General features: G+C 41.4%; 1 long non-coding RNA gene across 5 annotated transcripts in view; it reads right to left on the reverse strand.

The window, feature by feature from the left end:
* Positions 1 to 1,239: 1,239 nt before the first annotated feature.
* Positions 1,240 to 21,059, reverse strand: part of LOC144052677 (uncharacterized) — a 55,051-nt gene continuing 35,231 nt past the window's right edge. For 2 of the 5 annotated variants that reach the window (XR_013294265.1, XR_013294269.1), the window contains exons 5-8: positions 19,487 to 19,622; positions 5,104 to 5,233; positions 3,548 to 3,646; positions 1,240 to 2,226 (exon numbers count right to left, since the gene is read on the reverse strand). This is a non-coding gene — a long non-coding RNA (uncharacterized LOC144052677). Of the gene's footprint in view, positions 2,227 to 3,547; positions 3,647 to 5,103; positions 5,234 to 18,683; positions 19,024 to 19,486; positions 19,623 to 21,059 lie in introns of those variants that run through there. The other 3 variants (XR_013294267.1, XR_013294268.1, XR_013294266.1) reach the window with 3 other exon arrangements.

Genomic DNA, 21,059 nt, shown 5'->3' on the forward strand with positions numbered 1-21,059 from the left:
ATAATGACCTCGCTAGTCTAAACATGACATTCTGATTAATATTACATTTGTGGAATATGAGTTAAGAAGAAAAATCCAGCCGTTTTTATCCATCTCAGGGGGCGGCCATTTTGCCACTTGCTGTCGACTGAAGATGACATCACAGTTGCTCAGGGCTCAGGCGACAACCAATCAGAGCTCACTGTTTTCTGAAGCTGCGCTGTGATTGGTTGTCACGTGAGACCTGAGCAACATTGATGTCTTCAGCTTTGGTTTGACATCTCCTTTAATGTTGTAAGACTTATTATTATGACATTGCACTTTTTTCATTTGAAGATTTCAACTATATTCTCGTAACATGACGTTTTTGCTTATGAAAGGACAACCTCTTCTTTTAACCGTATATGTTTATTCAAGTACTTTAAGAATGTATCTAAAATTATGACTTTTATCTCATTTTGTTTACGTTTACTTACTCGGTTACAACTTTTATGCTGCTATTGGCTTGATTCTCATAACATTTGGTTTTTTTTCATAACATTCCGATGTCATTCTGTTAACATTATGAGTTTTAAAAATATATATTTTTCCTTACCCTTAAGGTGGTATTTCACTGAGCGGCGAATGCTTGTGAATGTTTGTGAACGTAGAAAATGATGTTATTTCATCAGGGTTTGTTAAAGGTTGTAAAAGGTTGCAAACAGTTTTACTTGCCAATAACAGTATTTCTTGTCCTCAAGATTTTTTTTTAACATACTCTGTACTGTTTGTGGATGTCTTGAAAACATATTTGCAACATTTTACAAACCCTGATGAAAAAACATTTGCTACAATTGCAAACATTCTCAAGCATTTGCCTCTAAGTGAGATACCTCCTTCATGAGTTTATTCAAGGACCATTATAAACGTATTAGCTTAGCATTATGACTTAAAACTGGGCTCTTGTTTTATACTGGTCCCGGCATGACATATTGACGGATAGCGCACAATAAACTAGTTTGGCTATACAGTATAAGAAGCCTCCATTAGTTAGCTGTTTTTTGTTTGATTGTTATAGATTAACTAGAAGAGTTTTTCATATTCAAATCTTGTGACATTACAACTGCATGAGAGTACGTTAGCGAGTGCAGTGTGAAAAGGGCTTAAAGGTGGGAAGTTAGCCTGTTTTGAAAAGGCGGTCCTGTCTCATGCAAATGAGGCTCACCACTACTCACCACGCCCCCCCCCCCCCTTGTACTCCGGACCAACGGCAAGTACGGCTTTTGCTACCATGACGACTAGCCAATTGTATTTTCACTCAGGGAGGCAGCGCTTCATCACCATGCCGGCAATTTGTAACCTGCAGCAAACACAAAACAATTTCACCGGACTTGTTGTTCACCACTAAGAACATTTTCATGATAAATGACTTGCAGATTAAATCCAATCACTGTAACCCCCTTAAATTGTGCAATGTGAATCTTCCATTAGACACTCCAAGTCCACATTGACCTACATTGTGTCGCCGGTCAATAAAATGACAACATTTTCCTCCGAGTGACCTTGGACTGTAACTACACAGTTAAAAATGAAAGGAAACTATCGATTGTGCGAGCCACAATTGCAGCGCAGTCGTCCACCATTGTTGTTGTGTGTGTGGGAAACACAATTGCGTGAGCATGAATTGCATATTTCCAGTTCACGCTGTGACAATAAAGCTTGTGGTTGCTCGCTGAAAGGCAGTTTGCGCTTCCCGGCCCTCAAAAATGTTGTTTCCATCAAGACCAACAGCCGCAGAAGTTCACCATATTGTGAGTTGCTGCGCATTTGAGAGTGTTGTGACACCTTTCTGTCGTTTCCCCCACACCAACATACAAACTTGTGGGAAATAACCAAGGCAGCAGTGTGAGAGACATCGGGCACGGGCGCCCCCGTCACTACGCTATTCGCCTCATAATCATGCCGACACGCTGCAGCAGGGCCATTAGGCTTTTGTATAAGCGCTCATGATGTCTCGTGAAAGTCCATTATGTCTTGTTTAATGGGAACAGCAGATCCTCTCCCGGCCTGCTGCTGCTGTGTATCCTCCGAGTTGGCACCTGGAGAATCCTGCAGGCCTGCAACTTGTGTTATCATCTGGATTCCCAGCGCTGCTCCCTGGACTTGCTCAACCCGTGCCCTGGGCCGGTACAGACAGTGGGGGGGAGGTGGTAGAGCAGTGGTTCTCAAACGGCGGTCCGGGAACACCCTGGGGTCTGCGAGCTGGAGCTTGCGGGGCCGCAAAATAAATCACATTAAAAAAGTGCAGACTTTTATATAATATGTATAATAAACCTGTTGCTCCAATCTACCTTGTGTATTTAAAACAATTTAATATACAGATGATCCTTTTTATAGTTGTGACAGTTGGGGGGGGGATGGAAAATATTTTCTTCTTCCTTTTTTATTTTTATTTTATCTCGAGGCGCAGTGGATGTTTCCCAACCGGGAGGTTGTGGGTTCAATCCTCAGCCCTTGTAATCATGTCGAAGTGTCTTTGAGCAAGGCACTGAAACCTAATTTGCTCCCAGTGAACCTCCGGTGTGTGAATGGGTAAATGTGAGGATTTTTACACAGCGCTTTGTGCACCATATTGTGTAGATAAAGCGCTATATAAAAAAAAAAGCAGTCCATTCACTATTTTAATCAAGTACAGTATAATTGTCAAATACAGTACAATATATTTGTTTTATACCATTTTTATTTAAACCTCATCTTATGGTGCGGGTCAAATTGGCCCATTTGAGAGTTTAAGAAATATAAACAAAAATAAGCCATTTTTAGGTATGAAACTCTTCTTCGTTTTGGGCCCTTTTGGATATTTAAACATGCCGGGGTCAAATGAGCCCAATTCAAAGTAAAAAAAAAAAGCTATTTTCCAGTATTGGCTTTAGTAAGTGTCAAAGTTTATTGATCCAAGAAATTTGAGAAAATCTGTGTGGACCCCCCCCAGCCATGCAGCCCCCCCAGAGGAAACGATAGAGACAATTGAGCTGTGAACCAGACACAAAAGAGCCGAATGACACACAAACACGCATGTCTTATGTGGCTACAAATAGAGGAGGGGGCTTGCGGTGGGGGGGGGGGGGTTGTCGTGTCGATAAGGCACTGGTGGAGACACTCACTGGCTTTGAGTGACGGAAGGAGCAAGTGTCTGTCGTCAGGCCGGCCCAGAGCAGGAAGCGCGCCGGGGTTAAGGCGGCCATGTGGCAGGATGTTATGGATTTCTAATTAAGAGTCATTCATCTGTCAACGGCCGCAACGGCGGCGCTTTCACTCATACAACATTTTGTCCGGCCACGAGCTTCAATTTGGACATTCCTCACAACGTAAACGCTGCACACCAATACTGCATTCTACATCTTGGCGATTAATTGATGCTGATAATGATTTTTTTGAGCATGAAACCATTTTACAAAAGCAGATTAAGTGTTGTCGACTTTTCCCAACGAGTTAGTGATTATTTATGTGTAAAAAAGCGATTAGCAACTTAAATCACAAGTCGAACCATTTTCACATGTGACTGCAAATGTGTCTACAGGTGCCTTACGATTGGCTGGCGACCTGTCCAGGGTGTACGCCGCCTCTCGTCCAAAATCAGCAGGGATAGGCTCCAGCTTGAGTTCCAGTGGAATTCCATTGCCTTTTCCTAGACGGAGTAAAGACATTTCAGACTTCCCAGTTTTTTTTGGAATGCAGCATTAGCCTGGAGGCAGAAATGCGCAAAATGTGCTGCGAACATGAACACCAACCCGAGGCGCTGAGGCGAAGGAACAGGCTGTGCTATTGTGTTGCACCACAGCCTGCTTCTGCTATTCTAGAAAGCGTCCGACTACTACTACTACTACTACTACTAGTATTAATGTTAACAATAATAATAACACAAAAATTAACAGACAATACAACCAAAATAAGCAAATTCAGCTATATATATATATTACTCATATCAGAAAAAGACTTTACATTTTTTTTTTATTAACTAACTAAGTTTGTTCTGACCAGTTAGCATAGCTGCTAACACAGCTAGCAAGTACACTTAAGCTAAAACGCTAACATTAGCATTGATTTGCAACCCTGTTGCTGTATTTGACGTAAGAGTCAAATTTAACTTAGGATTCATGTAATGTAATTTATCTTCATGTTTTTATAATGTACAAACCCAATTCCCAAAAAGTTATGACACTATACAAAACTGAATGTAATTAAGTGGAAGTGCCAAATTTCAATATTTTGTTCAGAATAGAACTTAGATGACAGGTCAAAAGTTTAAACTGAGAACATGCATCATTTGAAGGACAACCCAAGTTGTTCCATAGGGTTGCATGAGTGCGTGTGGCATGGGCAGCTTCCACATCTGGAACGGCATCGTCAATGCACAAAGGTATATTCAGATCGGAGAACAACAGACGCTCCCATTCAGGCATCATCACTTGCAGAGAAGATTTTTCATTTTATCAACACGATAATGCCCGACCACATGCAGCACCGATTACAACATCACGGCTCCGGGTATTGAAATGGTCAGCCAGCCTGCAGTCCACTTCTTTCACGTATTTGGCGCATCATAAAGAATGGGACAGCATTCCTATTTCGAAACTTGTCTCCTCCATCCCCAGACGTTTGCGGACTGTTGTAAGAAGAAGAGGCGATGCCTCACAGCGGTGAAAATGGCCTTGTCCCAATTTTTGGGAGATTTGTTGACACCATGGAATTTAAAATCAACATAGTTTTCCCTTCAAATGATACATTTGCTCAGTTTCAACTTTTGACCTGTTCTCTAAGTTCTATTCTGGCACTTCCACATAATTGCATTTAGTTTTGATTCACAATTTGTGTAGCGTCCAAACTTTTTGGGAATTGGGTTTGTAGGTATCCGTAACAATATTTGGCCAAACACAGCAAAGTAAAGCACATGACAAATAAAATACCTCATATAAAAGTACGGTTTATGTTTTTGAGCTGGTCCAATCAAATGACATGGTTTATAAGCTGCTTTTCCTGAAAACAAACCCAAATATGGTGCGTTTCTCAAAAATGCTGGTGCCTACTGACCTCCAAAACTGGAATGACCCATATAAAAACAAAAACAAAAAGGAGGCGTCTTACATGCGAACAAGCGCCTCTGAGCGCTATCACCATGATGATGTCATCCTTGTCAGCAGTTCCAACGGCTCACAGGGTGCGGCTCATGGGACCGCTGAGGTCAGCCGCTCTTCGGCTTTGACTGAAATGTGACCTGAATAGGAAATATGAAGCACACTTCTCCAGAAACCATTTGACTGATTGCCATCGTACTTCATACCGCTACTCAAAAACCCCCTGAGGTTGACATCAGCATGTGTTGAAAACACTTTTTTTTTTTTTTTTTTTGTGGTGCTCATTTGCGATTGTGAGCGGTGCGGCAGCATCACAATTTTGGTGGCAAATGTGGGCCTCCACCGGGCAGGTGACCAACCCCCCCCCCCCCCCCCACCAAATACATTCATCTCACATCCATCAAGACAAGTCAACAGGTTTCATTGCAAAATCACACATTTCACAAAATCCTAGATTAGCATTGTCCACTTTTAACTTGAACAATTTTCTTAATCAACCAGTGAAAATGTGAAACATTTTGGTTGCTGCGGTCTTTTTTTTTTTTTTTTTTTTTTTTTTTAATGAATCACATAAAACAATACGGAATGTCATGAAATTCTGAGCTTCTATACTTTAGAATGATTTATTTCCTTTGCACAGTTTGGCCTGCTTTGGATTCTTTGCATGGCCGCAAACCAGTGTCATTGATGGTTTACTGTTTGAAAGAAAATAATGCATGCTGGCATTGCATTTATTGATTCCAGAGTTGTAGAGAGAGGAACGACAACTGGTGTGAAAACGTACCATGAGTATGCTGATATATTCTTCCTGGAAAATTATCAGCATAAATTTCCATTTGACGTGGGTAGTGACAGCTTGGAAAATTGCAATGCTAATAAAAAGCTTGCAACTGTTTATATTTGTTGTTTCTTAAAACAGTTTGCTCAGCAATCAATTACAATGCAACAAAGGAACGTGCGAGGGGGTTTCTGACAGCAATGTTACAGATTAAGTTTAATGGGGATTAATTATCAGATTTCACAAAGAAACTAATACAGCAGCTGCAGCAATGTTCATTTTGTTTGATTTGGTGTTTGTGTTGCTAGGCACTTTGTCGCGTTCTCATTGGCCAAAGGGGGGCGAGGGGGTGTGGCATATGTCAGTCACATCCAGTAGGATGTTTGCATCGAAAACTCAGGGATTTACAGTAATAAAATTAGAAGACTAAGTTTATTTATACACATGCATTTTGCAATTTAATCACTGCTTTGTATATAAAAAAACGCATACTAATAAGAGAGTGAAAGGCAACTGCTGTATGTACATATTTAGAGCATATCCTTCCTTCCTTTCTTTAAAAAAAATAAGAATTTAATAATAATTTAATTAAAATTAAAAAAAAAAAAATTAAAGTTTTTTTTATTAATTATTATTTATTATTATTTTTTTTAATTTAATTTTTTAAAATTAATAATTACTTTAATACATTTTAATTAATAATTAATTAAATACATTTTAAATAATTTTTTTAAGTTCATTTTTATTAATTTGATTTTAAAAACATGTACTCCGAGGCAAAGTTAAATTAAATCATCAGATTTGTAATTGAAGATTTGGAATTTGCCTTTAACAAATCGATGGTTGACTTCCACCTCCCCAGTTTCTATCAGCGCCTTTCACACAAACAGCAAACCAGACGACTGTGATGGGCAGTGTGAAAGGGGCCTATGCCTTTGTAGGCTCAGGTAACGACCAATCACGGCTGAGCAGTGAATGAGTTAACAGTAGCTCTGAGCAACTGTGACATCATTTTAAGTCGACAGCAAGTGTGAAAATGGCCGCCCACTGAGATGAATAAAAATGAGTGGATTTTGCTTCTTAACTCATATTCCACAAATGCAATAGTACTACAGTACCGCATTTCGAGGAAGAAGAGGAAAAAGCGGAAAAGGGGCGTGAGAGCGCACATGGAGGCTGCGGAGGGGAGCAAAGGCGGGCAGAGTGGGGAAGGGGGGAGTGCAGTGTGAGGCCGGGAACACAGAGCAGCGGCCGGGGGGATGTTTAGATAGGTGCAGGCTGCCACTAGGAAGTCCACGCTCCAGTATAAACAGGCCGCCACACAAACCAGCGCTCCCAACTGTGGGAGAAATCTGCCCTGAGACGCACACAGGAGAGGAGGATGGTGGGAGGCGAGGGAGGACGGTGGGAGGCGAGGGAGGACGGTGGGAGGCGAGGGAGGACGGTGGGAGGCGAGGGAGGACGGGTACACGGCCACTTTCAGATCCCCACTGAATATATACACAGCTGACTCTCCGAGGCCTCTCTGGAAACATTTTCTCCCGCCTGCCTGCAAGACGTCCGTGACGGCGGACTCCCGAGGCCGTTTTGGCCGCTTCTTATCTCGATCTGTACCACTCATATCAAAATACACAACAACACTAAGTTTGAACGCAGTGGAACATTTTTGGAGGGGAAAAGATGAGTCACAGGCGAGAATACAAAGTGACTGAGAACAATGTTAATAATTGGTGAAGATGGCGTAGTTGCAGCTATTTAAAGGCAGTCATGCTGTCAACATTTTTTTGCTTTTAGCTTTTTTAGCTTTTAGCAAACGTGCTAATATTACAACCTTACTATGCTTGCGCCATTAAAAATAATACAGTACAGTATTAGTCTTACTTAGCATCTAAATGCTTATACTGAGCTAAACTAAGTGAACAATGTTCGATCTTAATATTCTTTCAGTCATTGTTGTGATATTATATACATAACAATATATTACCATTGCTTAGCATATTCTTTAAGCTAATGCTAACTATAGCAGTCGCCACAATTGGAATCAATTGGAGCAGTTTCCAGGGAGTTTTGACTGAAGTAGGATTTATTTTTCTCTCTTCCACTCTTACACAATATTGTTACTTTTCAAAATGCTGCTCCAGAAAAGCAATATTAGTTTTCATAACATGTTGTTAATTCTAATGCTAAGCTAACCATTTGTACCACTGACTGTAGCAGTTTCAAGTGATTGTTTTTTTCTTTTTACCAAAGCAAGAACGCTATTCATTTTAGATTAATGTTAATATTATTTACTATTGCCTTGTGGTTTTTGAAGCTAATGCTAAGCTAATTGCAGGTACCATGTTTAGTCAGGGAACTGTTTAGTGTCTTTACCAAAGCAAGAACTCTATTTTTTCATTATGATGCTACGGCCAAAAAACTAATATTAGCATTTTATATTTTATGTTCTTGATGCTAATGGTAAGATAACAAATGCAGACCCTTATTTGCACTTGCAATCTGTAACAACTTCAAGGGAGTGTTTAGTCTTTTTACCACAGCAAGAACTCTATTCCTTTCGGATGAATATTATGATTATGCTTACCATTCTTCAAACGTTTAGTGATTTTGTCCCAGTGCCAAAACAAGCACTCGATTGATTTAGCAGCACATCTGCCACAAGATGCTCAAATGTCATTTTTGGCTTTCCATTTTCTCTCTCTCTCTCTTGATTGGGACATTTGGTTCCCTTTTGCATTGAGTCACAATTCTTCAACTTTCAGGAAATCACACACAAAAACGTGCACACACACTTCACGCTGGTTTTCGGGGGAATTTCCTTTGAACATGAAACCCCTCGCAGCGAGCAAAGAGAAACATTCCAGGAGCACCAATAGACTGGCACGCCCCTCCTTGGACACACGGGACCTCCCACTGACAAATGGGGGTGCGACGTTTTCCACTGGAGTTAGCGATCTGGACCTTTGTCGGTATCATCTTGAGAAGTTTGCCACCCATAATGAGCCGCACCCGCCATTTGGACCTCCACTGGAATCTTCCAGCTAGCTATCAGCCGGTGGCTAACGCTAACTACTAGCTACATCTCTGCTAACATAGTAGCTTAGAAGGAGCAGGGCATTTGTGCGGCAACTTAGGGCGTTACAGAACAAAAATGCAAGGATAGGTACACAAATTGGTGCATTTTTCAGTAAATAGTCTTGATTTGGGGCTATGGAAATGTTCAAATTAGCGTATTTGTGGCTACCTTAGAGGCCAGTTTAATTGTGCTGGCTTCTGAGGGCCACTCGCCACCCAAATGGAATCCAAACGCTCTGATAGAATCAGGCCACAGACTTCCTCACTGTCTCGAGCACATTTTCAAAGGAACCCAGCTGCGAATGACGAGGGGCAGCTGAGAGGGAGGACAGCGTAAGCAGACCAGCGCCGGCGTGCTGAAAACTCTTTCTGGAAGACCAACGTGGAGCAGCTGTGAGTACCAGCAGAGCCTGACGCTCCCACTCGCTGGTACACTCGGGGATGGTCGCCAGCCAATCACACGGAATAGATAGAAATGGCATTCGTACTCTTATTCACGTATGGGGAGAACAGAAGATTCAAACCCAGAATCTCGGAATTGCTAACCGCTAGTTCACCGTCCACTGGTACCCCGCCCTGATTTTCACTTTTTAACATCATTCTGTTGCATGTGACAAATTTGAAAGAGTCCGCATTAAAGTACTTCATGATGCTGGATGGTAAACACTTAAATACAAGAAATGTGTATCAACTACACATTTCTATTTTTTTTTTTTGTACGTGACCCTCAACTGTGAAATTGCTATTTTTTTTTGGGGGGGGGGGGGGGGGATCATTTTGCAAGTTCACCAGCCAGCCCTCACGGTAAACTTCTCATGACTTCATCGTTTGGACTTAAGGTGAAACACTTCATCCGCTTGTCGGTACTTTTCACTGTATGTATGTGAGTTGGCCAAAGTTTTGCATTCAGCTTGGCAGACCCTGTGAGCGCTTTCGACACAACATGAACTACGAAACTCTTGAGAATTCAGTCGACTTCATTTACCACGTACACATGCACACGCAGCAAAATCGATTTCTACACAACTTTGTAGGGGGGGGGGGGGGGGCTGCACAGGCCCAAACAAAGAATCCATAAAACTTCAGTGCACATCTGGATTAAACTGTACGAAGGTCATCATCACTTTTTGTAGTTACAGTTGCATTGGGGCTAAGTGACCCATAAGAGCCATTTGGCACCCACTACAGGACGGGAGTGGAATATCATCAATAAATTCTACCAAATGGCATTTTCGTCCTTTTTTTTTCTTATTTTCTAAAAAAAAAAAAAAAAATACTAATTCTGATTAATAATATCACAAATAAATAAAACTAAAACTTAATCAAAAAATATTTTGCAAAAAAAAAAAAAAAAATTCTTGTACATAGGGCTATTTTCATCAATAAATATACAAATAAATACAATTGGTGCTTTTCCAATTAAAGGAATTGATGATAATTTACAAATGGAAAAAAATACTTTTCCCCAATAAGATGAATGTATGAATAAATGGTATAATTTTCTGAACCGCTTATGCCTCACAAGGGTCGATAAAAATAAATACATACATACACACAAACAAACAAACACGTACCGATAAATAAATAAATTGCTCATTAAAGGGCTAAATTAAAAAAATAATTAAGTACCAATACAATAATGAAGAGTTTATTTCCCACAAAGAGCTACAGTACATCTTAAAGGTTTGAATGAATGTATAAATCATTGAATAAACAAACAAACAAATAAATAAAGAAATAATCCCTATATATGTATGTACAGTATATATGTATAATCCCGTGGCCAATGAAGGGGATATATTATGAATGAATACATGCTAAATTTAATAGCCCAGTAAAAGTATATAATAAATAAACAATTGAAAAAAACAATACAGTAAATGAATAATATTTCCTCACTCAGTAAAGTGTTATAATCTTATAAGCAAATCAGAGCGCTTCATGCAGTGTTTGTTATTGTGACTGATGCTAATGTTGCATAATGTAACACCTGGAGGAGAAAGTTACTGCATGTCCTCATGTATCCAACTAGCTTGAAATAACCCCAGCATGACTACAGGCCCAACACCAGCACCACACCTCCATTCACGTTAATAAAAATGAAATTTATGTTGTACCGCCCATTTTCAGAAAAAAGACAAGCGGAACTGAACGAGTGTGCCCACTAAGCTGTAAAAACATGAACTTGACAAGCACGAGAGCACACAAATGACCAGATTTTACAACGCTATGATCCCCTGTGATTTGCGGAGGGAACGCAGTTCTGGAATTGCACTATTCCAAAGAAAACACCTCAGAAGTGAACTGCTACAGTAGCATTCTTCTTCTTATATTTTCCACATCCTCCGCAGCAAAACGATTTCCTCTGCGTACCTCACAGAAGCAGTGGAAGTAAACCAGCAGTTTAATATCACTCCAATTCAAAAGTCGTGAAACAGTAATGTTGGTTTATTTATGTAACCTAGCAGCTTAACACTAAATTGTTAGCTTGGCCTTCATGGAGCTTTTCTGAAATAGTTGGAAAATGCCCATCCCACATTTGCTCACAAGTGGGCAAGACTAGCAAACTTCAGGCAGCTGAGAGGATTCAGAAGAGTGGAATTAGCAACATTTCTGATCAACAGGTATGTTTATCACCTCTTTTTAATTTGATCTGAAAAAAATAAAACGGCATACCATTAACCTTGAGTGTTATCACAACATAATAAACCATGCTAACAACGTAGCATCCATGGCTAACGTCAGCTTGTTTACAGTGCTAATGCCAGCTAAGCGTTACTAGCGCTCCTATTTTGTTTGCGCCTCAATTTCCATACATAAGAATTTATTCAGAAAAATATTTATGGGTCTAAAACTTAAAAAGTTGTAGATTTTATGGAATCTATATGAAATAAAATAAAAATAGAGGAGAATAACCCAGCCAGGTAGAAGGTCGTTTGTATGCATTCAAAATAGCCGCTACAATGACACCTAAAGGTCTTCCCGTCTCAGTAACAGACGTGAGGAGGAAGTTGACTCGGCTGCACTCTCGGTGACACACTTTTTTTTCCCAGGCTTCTCGCCGGCGTGCGTCTTGCGTCACGGCTGCTGGTCTCATGTGGTTTTGGCTGCGGTCGCAAAACTGCTCCGATTCACAGAGCAAGAGAGAGACAGAGAGAGCGTAGCTTCTAAAACATGATCACTGATCCATCCTTACAACATGCCGTTTGCACGCACACACACACACACACACACTCACTCACGCACGCACGCACGACAAGAAGAAGTCCAAATGGAGTGCAAAAGTGACGAGTCCCACATTTGATTATCCATGAATGAATAAAACCTTGGGCCACACACAAACCTCGGTTTCATGGGAAGTTGACAAATTTTTGGATTATGCATTTTCACTGAAGGATTAAAGGAAACTATTTAATGAAATCAAAGTTGAAAAGTAATGTAAAAACCGTACCATATGTTAGGAACAAGTCGGGTAATTTTTGTGGAATTACTGTTAAATGAAAAATGTATAGAATAGTAGCAAAGCACGATAGGTGAATATCAGTGACTTTATTGAGTTTATTGTAATCGGAGTTACTCCCGTACACATATCACGATCCAACCGCGACACACGGACGTCATTACACAAATAATACATTTAACTTTGTATGGTCAATAAACTAAATTATATTCATATAATATATCCTGCGTCGTCACGTTTTTTTTTTCTTACCTCTGCTACTGTATTTCTGGTGGATTGCCCACCAGACATGCACATTTTTTATACAAGCAAAATTTATTGTTCCATTTTCGGTGCAGAGACAGAAAAGAAATCAGCAGCAGGGAAATCAATGTATTCAAGTTAAGCTTGCTTGTTCAGTTTCAAAGAAGGTGCACCGATATGCATGTATAGGACCAAATATACGGGTTTGAAAAGGTGTAAAAGAGAAAGTATTACTATCCCGCTTTCGTCAAACTTTTGACAGGTGCGACGTTGATCCATAATTGGGTTACTTTTGACCCAACTGTTCTTAGAGTGCACAATTCAGCACTACATTGTTCTTCATCTTTACACATTTTCAAAAATTACCTTCCAACGTGCGTAACCTATTTTTTTTAGAAACTAATGTCTGAATTCCCTTTACAGTGTGTTTAAGTATAAGCTGATTGTTTCCTGCATCAAAGTCTCCGGTAGGAACACGGGACGCTGCGAGGTGTGCTCTTGCGAATAATAATGTCGGACCGTCATGCACAAGTCAAGCACCATCTGCTCAAACACCGCTTTGTAAACTCCTCCACTTGACGACTGCGCCGTCATACCTGCGCGTGCGTGACACACACTTGACACCGACCAAGAGGGACTAAACGAACGCTGTGTAAACACGTCCTCCAGTCAGCCAGGATGAGCTACGACGGGCTCATCCGCTAAAGCCCGCCGTCCGTCCCCAGCAGTTAAAGCCGGCGCTGAGACTGGCCAGTGACGACTGGGTTTATAATCAGTCAAACAGCGGCGCGTCAACCCGCTGCTACGGCAAAAGGCCGGCCCAAGGAAGGTTTCCCCTTCTTACGTCTCCCGTCGGCCCGACCTCTTTTGCCGCATCAGGTAGCAGACGCAGGCCCCGGTGACGGATGACGAGGTGGAATTTAAACATGTCAGAGCGAGGAACGTGGACAGCGGTCATTTTTCACACCGGCACAGGCTCATGGGATCGTGCGCATTCATCACTGAGGGGGACAAAATGTTGGAATATGTCTGACTGGAGAGCAAAACTTACGTCAGTAGTTTTACAAGGAACATGATGTGCAGGAATAGAAACACGGCAATAGGTTATTTATCAAAGCTAGCGGTTGAACGGAACCGGGGATTAGTCGACGCATCGACTTCTGCTCTGCAGTGGCGGTCGATTAATTGCCGGTCGGGGACGCTTTTGCTGAAATCAAGAGTTGGTCGGCAGGCGGGCAAGGCAAAGGTTAGCTGTTTTCGCAGACGCATGCTAGTTGTAAAACAGTCGCCGTCAAGCGCATTGCTAAGGCGGGGCAAACCTACACTAACGGTTGGATAAAAAATAACCCAATTATGGATCAAAAATGGACCGATCAAGAGTCAAGAAATGGGTCTTCTCCTCAACTCATAAATATTGGTCAGATCCTTTACTTGGGTCAAAATAAATTGGGTCATTTTGTATAAAACAAGCCATAAAGTTGGGTCAAATTAACCCAAGTCAAAGATCGGTCATTTTTGACCCAACTGTTTTAAGAGTAACTAAATAGAAAGAGCCAATCAGCGAAGAGCTGAAGTGATGTCTTTTGGCCACGTCCGACGTGTTTTGACCTAGTGTAGATGGCGAACAAATTTTGTACGACCCTCTACACATGCTGATGTTAACACTAGCGGTGTTAGTCGATTACATTTTTTAACCGTAATTTACTTCAATAGTCAACTCACGATTAATCACAAATTTTTATATCTGTTTAAAATGCACAATATATACAGTATATATATATATATAAATATATATATATGTATATATAAATATTTATTTTTTTAAGTTTTCATTTCATTGTTAACATATAAAGTGGAAATAAATGTTAAACTAATAGAAATATGGCTGCATCTTTTAGTCATTGATACAGTAATTTCATAATAATCTATAAAATTAAGTTAAAATTAGAAAAATGAACTGTACTGTAAAAAACGAGTGTGATATTGATTTGTGTTGAGGTCATTTTTCTGCCACTAGAAGGCGTTTTTTTTTTTCATATTAAGATCTATCTAATCTTTAACATGAAGTAACCTGTGAAATTCTGCACATTTAAAAATTGTTTCGCACCAAAAAAAATAGTGCACTAATTTTAACACCCCTAATGAACACAATTTCCCTTTTGTTTTGTTTTTGTCGCAGCTTGAACTCATGGACTTATTTAAGAGGGGAAAAGTACCACAGAGCCCGATAAAAAAAGAATACATGTCTTGGAAGTTAGTTATAAAAGTGTCTCAAGTGGGAATGTCCACATACACACGCACGCATGTTGCAATGTCTGTGCGTGTCTGATTGATAGCAAGTGTTGTATTGTGCATCCATGTGTGTGCGATCAAGAGGTGGGAGTGAAGCGGGTTAGGCTTTGGTTTTTGCAGGTGGCTTGCCGGACTGTTCTGCCAAGAAAAGAGAATACCCTGGAGTGGGCTGGAATAAATGAGGAGAGCCGAGGCGAGGGGAAGCGAGGGGGAGCTTGATTTAAAACGGTGCTCATCATAATCGATAAAAAAAAAAAGTGTTTGCTCCGCTCGCTCGGCCCCCGGACCCGGGTGGGGCTTCCAGAGAAGGGCCAAGCCAGATGACTTCATTGCCATATGGTATCTAACCTCTCGGTCACACTCGTTTACAACAATGCTGCGCATTAGCCGCTTTCCAAGCACTCCCTTTGTTATGCGGGCCCCCGAGTCGCCCCGAGACGAAGGCGATGCGCGGAGACGCTCGGACGGAAACCGCAGCCAGAACGCAGTTGCCGCGCACACTGCACTTCACTCGCATTTCATTCAAAAACAGGCCATAATTTTGGTATCTTAAGTGGCTGACAGACAATGAGCCATCTATAAAAACACTCTATTTAGCATTTAGGTCAAGCCTGTAGTTTGTTTAACATATTCGGGTCGACGCTGGGCTGCGTAGTATGGTTGCACTCGGGGGAAGAAGGTGCCAGCAGTGATGACTGTCATCACTGAGCAATGAATCCAAGTGGAGAACGTACCCCTTCAGTGGATAAATATATCAGACGGGAGCTGTGTGTGAAGGCCTGATGGCCCGGTGGTTAGCGCGTCTGCCTCACAGTTATGAGCTTCCAGGTTCAAGTTCCTTCCTGTGTGGACTTTGCGAGTTCGTCCGTGCTGACTTCTGTCTTATAGCCCAAGTAATAATGGGAAATACAAACGCAGGTTACCAGACCACCGCCGCAATTTGCTACCCTATGTATAGTCTCGTCTCTAGCTAGGCATGCTGTAATGGCATTTACGGTCTTTTAGCACACTTTTAAAATTGTACAATCACATTTGAACACTTATAATAAATTGAGAGAGCGCAAAAATGTGCCAAACTAGAACATTTGCCCACAATATACATCAATAATCGTACCCAAAGATGCACATTATAAAATGAGCTACGGCCGTCACTTTCTGTAGGCATAAAAAGCAGGATTATAATAAATGATATTCAGTCCCTTCAACCAAAACTAGACTGGACTAAAAGACTTCTTATTGAATTCTTCTCCTTTCAAATGAATACAGTCACAAACTTAATCAGGGTACCGCCATCTATTGGTCAACAGTGGAATTACACCCAATATAAATGAGGGTTACACCAAAATAAGTTATTAACTCAAAAGAAATCCGTGAACTAGCGGGACAGTGACCCTGGAAGCCCTCAATAGTTTTTCGTTTGTTTGAGATTTTACTGTGCAATAAATATTAAATAATAATAATAATAATAATAATGATGATGCTAATAATAATTAATAAAAAAAATATAAAATATAATTTAATTAATGAGGCAACAAAAAAAAAAGCCTGTTGTTCCAACAAGATATTCAATAAAAAATAATTGAAGGAGTTTGAAGATGAGTTCATTCTCATTCTAAATGATTTTCCACCATCCTTGCTTGCAACAGACCTCCAAGCCCACTAGTGTGTCATTACTCATACAAAGAAAAAGGCCAAAATAAATCCAAGAACATTATTGCACCACTCCTGAGTGCACCTGAACGATTACGAGCCTCATTTCCTCCTAATCCAAATCCTCACAAAAAGCTTAACATTCAAGAAAATGTTGCATTTGAGGTCCCAGTGGGTCACAAGCTCATAGAGGAGGCAAAAAAACAGAGGCCCCGTTGCAAGCAGAGAGTCGCTGAACTCTCTCTCTGATAGTGGCACTGAGTATGGGATGCATTACGGAAGCGACACAAATGGAAAAAAAAAAAAACCAAAAAAAACACGCAGACGATGGCCTCTTCTGCCAGCGCTATCTCCGACTGGTCCTCGTCATCCCCGCCTCGCAACCTTCACCCTTGCTTCCGTGGCACCCTTTGAGCCCGCGAGCATCCATCAAGCTGTCCCGCAGCTTCTCCCAATGCCCGAGCGGGACGGGGAGGAGGGGGGGGGGGTCCCGCTCGTCTCGTCTGTCGTCATGTTCTTGTTTTGCAACTATTCGCTTTCTCTTTTCTGGCAGCGCTATAAAGGTTAGCCAGAGTGTGCTGTTGATGCTCGGGGGTGAGTTATGGGCACTGGAGCCAGGGGGACCCAGAAAGAACATAACGAGCGTACTTTTGGGAGAAGGATGAAAGAGTGAGCCAGCGAAGGGGGGGGAGAAAGGGAGGGCAGTGATCAGGGTTCACCATGCCAAACGCTGATGTGTTTGTTTTCCATCACGACTCTTTTGGGCAGTGACAAAGAGCCGGAGCAACAAAAAAAAAGGGTACCGCTGATAAATCACATGCAGACTTTCAACTCTTTTAAATGATGGTTTCACTAAGGAATGGTCTTGTACGTCCTTATCTCATCTCTGGGGATCACTCTGTAGGCGGGGCAGGTTTCACTGTACTCAATATGGGGGCTGGAGTTACACGACTTGATCCATGTTGGGTTGAATTTGCCAATTTTAGCACTTGGGATTCGAATAGCAAAAACGACATGATTTGACAAGTCTTTCCTGATGATCAAAGAAAAGTTATTTTTATGTTATGCACTCAAACCCGCCAAGACACCCACTAGTATGCTGTGGTATGGAGTCAGAAGCCATTTTATACTTGGGTTCAAGGATAATGATTTTGATAGCATTGGGGGAAAAGAAAATAGCAACATGCAAGGTTAGCAACCCCAAAATAACAACTACAAAATCTAGCTTCATCTGTCACTATAAAAATCACAGACAGGTACGCGAGGGTTCGTTGGTGGTTAATGGAACGCTCTTTATAAGATGAGAAAGCAGGACGGAGACGGATTTCTAAGTTGTGGAACAACGCCGTTTACTCATCACACACGCAGCTACAACGGCAACACTTCCTGACGCCTTATAATTGACTCTCATAACAGAAAGACTCTGATAACTGTTAATATTTGTAAAAAAACAAAAAATAAGTTATTTGGATATAAAGGAAACCCCTGGCATTATCGTGTTTTTTTTTTTTGTGGTTTTGATTTGCTTCCTTTATATTTGACACTAGTATACTAATATAATGTTTCATTTTGTTTATTTCGGGTATACTGTTTTGTACTTATTCTATGGTTCAATAAAGCTGGTTAAAAAAAAAAAAACTTTATCAGCTGACTAACACCAACCACTCATGAGCTGAGACTTGACTTTATTGATCCCTTTGGGACAGAGGTGGGCAATCTCGGTCCTCGAGGGCCGGAGTCCTGCAGATTTTGGAAGTTTCTCGCTTCCAACACAAGCTGATTCCAATCAACAGGATCGTTATCAGGCTTATGCAGAGCTTCCTGATGAGCTGATCATATATCAGCTGTGTTGGAGAAGGGCAACATGCAAAACCTGCAGGACTTCGGCCCTCGATGCCCACCTCTGCTTTGGGATGAGTCCGTCTGGGAAATTTACGTTTCCAGCAGCAATAAGAACTTTAGGTAAATGCGAGTGAATGAGAACAGCAGATTTAACGCATCAATTCAGCTACTTGTATTAAAAAAACAAAAAATAAAAAATGTGTACATGTGTAAATAATAATTCTGGAAACATAAATGTATAAGTAAATATATATTTTAACAAATGACTTAAATCGTACTCATTTCTGAACCCTACTCTACGCTAACTTCACGGATATATGCCACGGAGGAGGCGGGACTTCCGACTTCCGGGTTTTACGCATCAGCTTCGTTTCCGTCCAAGTTCTTGCGCTTCCCGCCTTTGTGCCCCTCGGTTGCGTGTTCCCGTCGACGGGTGCGAGCGTGTCTTTCTCAGCCGTCCGATTTCAGAGAGCTGAGACGCCCCGCGTGCGTCCGCCGATGGGCGGCGCAGAGGGTGGGAGGGTACGAGTGTTGTGAGAAACCCGGGAGCCGGAAGTCCGTGGTATCTACCCCATCCTGGTCAAACTACCCTGTCAAGAAGAGGATGTAAGGTAGGACCTAAAAACACACTGCTTGGGTTTAGTAGAAGGGTAAAGGCAGTCAGCGAAGGCAGCCGAATCCAAAAACGTGCGGCGAAATGCCAAGGTCGAAAGTCCAACGGGTTGGAAGTTAATTATGAGTCAGGGGTGACAACGAGGAATGCTAGAACGTGACGAGAAGCTACAATGGACTGATGATGAGACACAATGAGACACGAGGTTAAATACAGGAGGTAATTAGGGATAATGAGGGGCAGGTGAGGAAGGCAACAATCAGGAGCAGGTGAGCGCACACACGGTCGGTTGAACTCGTAGCTCGACGCTAGCCTGAAAGCATTTTGAAACGTCTCCCTTTCATGGCGCGTGTTCAATCTGCGACTTTTCACGGCGTGGTTTCAGTGGCGTCCTGTCGACTTTTTAACACTGTGCAGCACTTTGCGCCAAGTGTGAATACCTGTCTTTATAAGGCAGCGGCAGGCCCCGGGCGCGCCGAACGCGGAGGCCCGTCACGGGACACGTCGGAGGGCGGTGGAGCCACATGGCGGCTTGCCTCCATCACCTGCCTGACAAGGCTGACACGCAGCAGGCAGCTGGAAGTTGGAAAGGTGGAAGGAAAACAGCACTATTGCAAATGTTTGTGCAACATCACTTGTTATTAACTTGACATTAAACATCAGAATACCTCCGCTGTTGTTTTGATTTGGAAAAATCAACCACTTACCAGGAAAAATTTCTCTTATGTACAGTAAAATTCTCTCTATTGCGGCGGTTATATTCCACACGTAATAAGTGAAATGTGTAATATAGAAATACCCTATTTCCGCGATTCTTAACCTGGGTTCGATTGAAACCCAGGGGTGCGGTGAATCAGTCTCGAGAATTCGGCGGATGTCAAGACACACACGCACACACACGATTCAAATGATCCATGATGATGATTGGCCATCATTTGGCTGCTGGTGATCACGCTACATTGCTTGGCCTTTATTTGCCGCAGGGAATGTGGCGCGCTCAGTGGTCGACTTGTGACTGATGTGATTTCTTTATTATTACAATCCCTTCATACTATGTCGAGCAAAAAAATAAAAAAAAGTAGTTGGAGGAATATGTGCAATATGGATTTACATGTATAACGGAACGTATGGTGTTCAACAGGGCTCAATTCTGGGGCCTATGCTGTTTTCATTGTAGTTGCTGCACTAGGGTTCCATCTTAACAGCAACAATGTGTCGATCCCTCTGTTTACAGTAAACAAATTCCATTTTTCCAAACTAACAAACATAACTTGTCATGTCACAATTGTACATTATAAAATGAACCTACAGCATTTGCTTTCTGTAGGCATAAAAAGCAGGATTACAGCAAATATAATGTTCAACAAAAACTATGTTGTGTCCTTACGTTTTCTCTGTTCTTCTTTCAAGTTTAGACTAGCTCAAACCAAATAAGTGTGAGTTAGACCAAAATGGAGTTATCAAAGGATCTTTGTGCCGTTTGTCACTTTTTTACTCATGACTGCCACCTCTGGCCCAAAGCGTAACTGCAACACTCCCCTCCTCGAAGAAAGCGTAGAGTGTGAGGGTCCGCACACGCTACTATAAAGGGAAGAGAAAAGCTGACAGGTGCAGTCAGAGTAAAACAGTCAGGGCTCTTCGTACTCATCTTAACTAAGCAAACAAAAAAATCATGAAACTGTGGGACTGTAAACATGGAACCTACGATGGAGGTGGAGTTTGCTGTATTATTTGTCAATTTTCTCTTCTAATCAAATGTCACAAATCACATAGAAACCCAACAAAACTTCTGATTCATTTTTAAAACTTTGCATTTGTAATGAAAACTTCATGTAGATCAACTATTCTTTTTTCCCCTTCTTTTTCTACCCATGGTTAATGCAGACACTTGTTTTTCATACGGCTCAATAATAATAAATATGCCCCAATATGCCAGAGTATTGATGTAGAGATTTCTACATTTTTATCATCTAAACGTTTTTTAAGTGTCTTGTAAAATTATTCTATTTCCTC

The sequence above is a fragment of the Vanacampus margaritifer genome, chromosome 5 (genome assembly GCF_051991255.1).
Source record: "Vanacampus margaritifer isolate UIUO_Vmar chromosome 5, RoL_Vmar_1.0, whole genome shotgun sequence".
NCBI lineage: Eukaryota > Metazoa > Chordata > Actinopteri > Syngnathiformes > Syngnathidae > Vanacampus > Vanacampus margaritifer.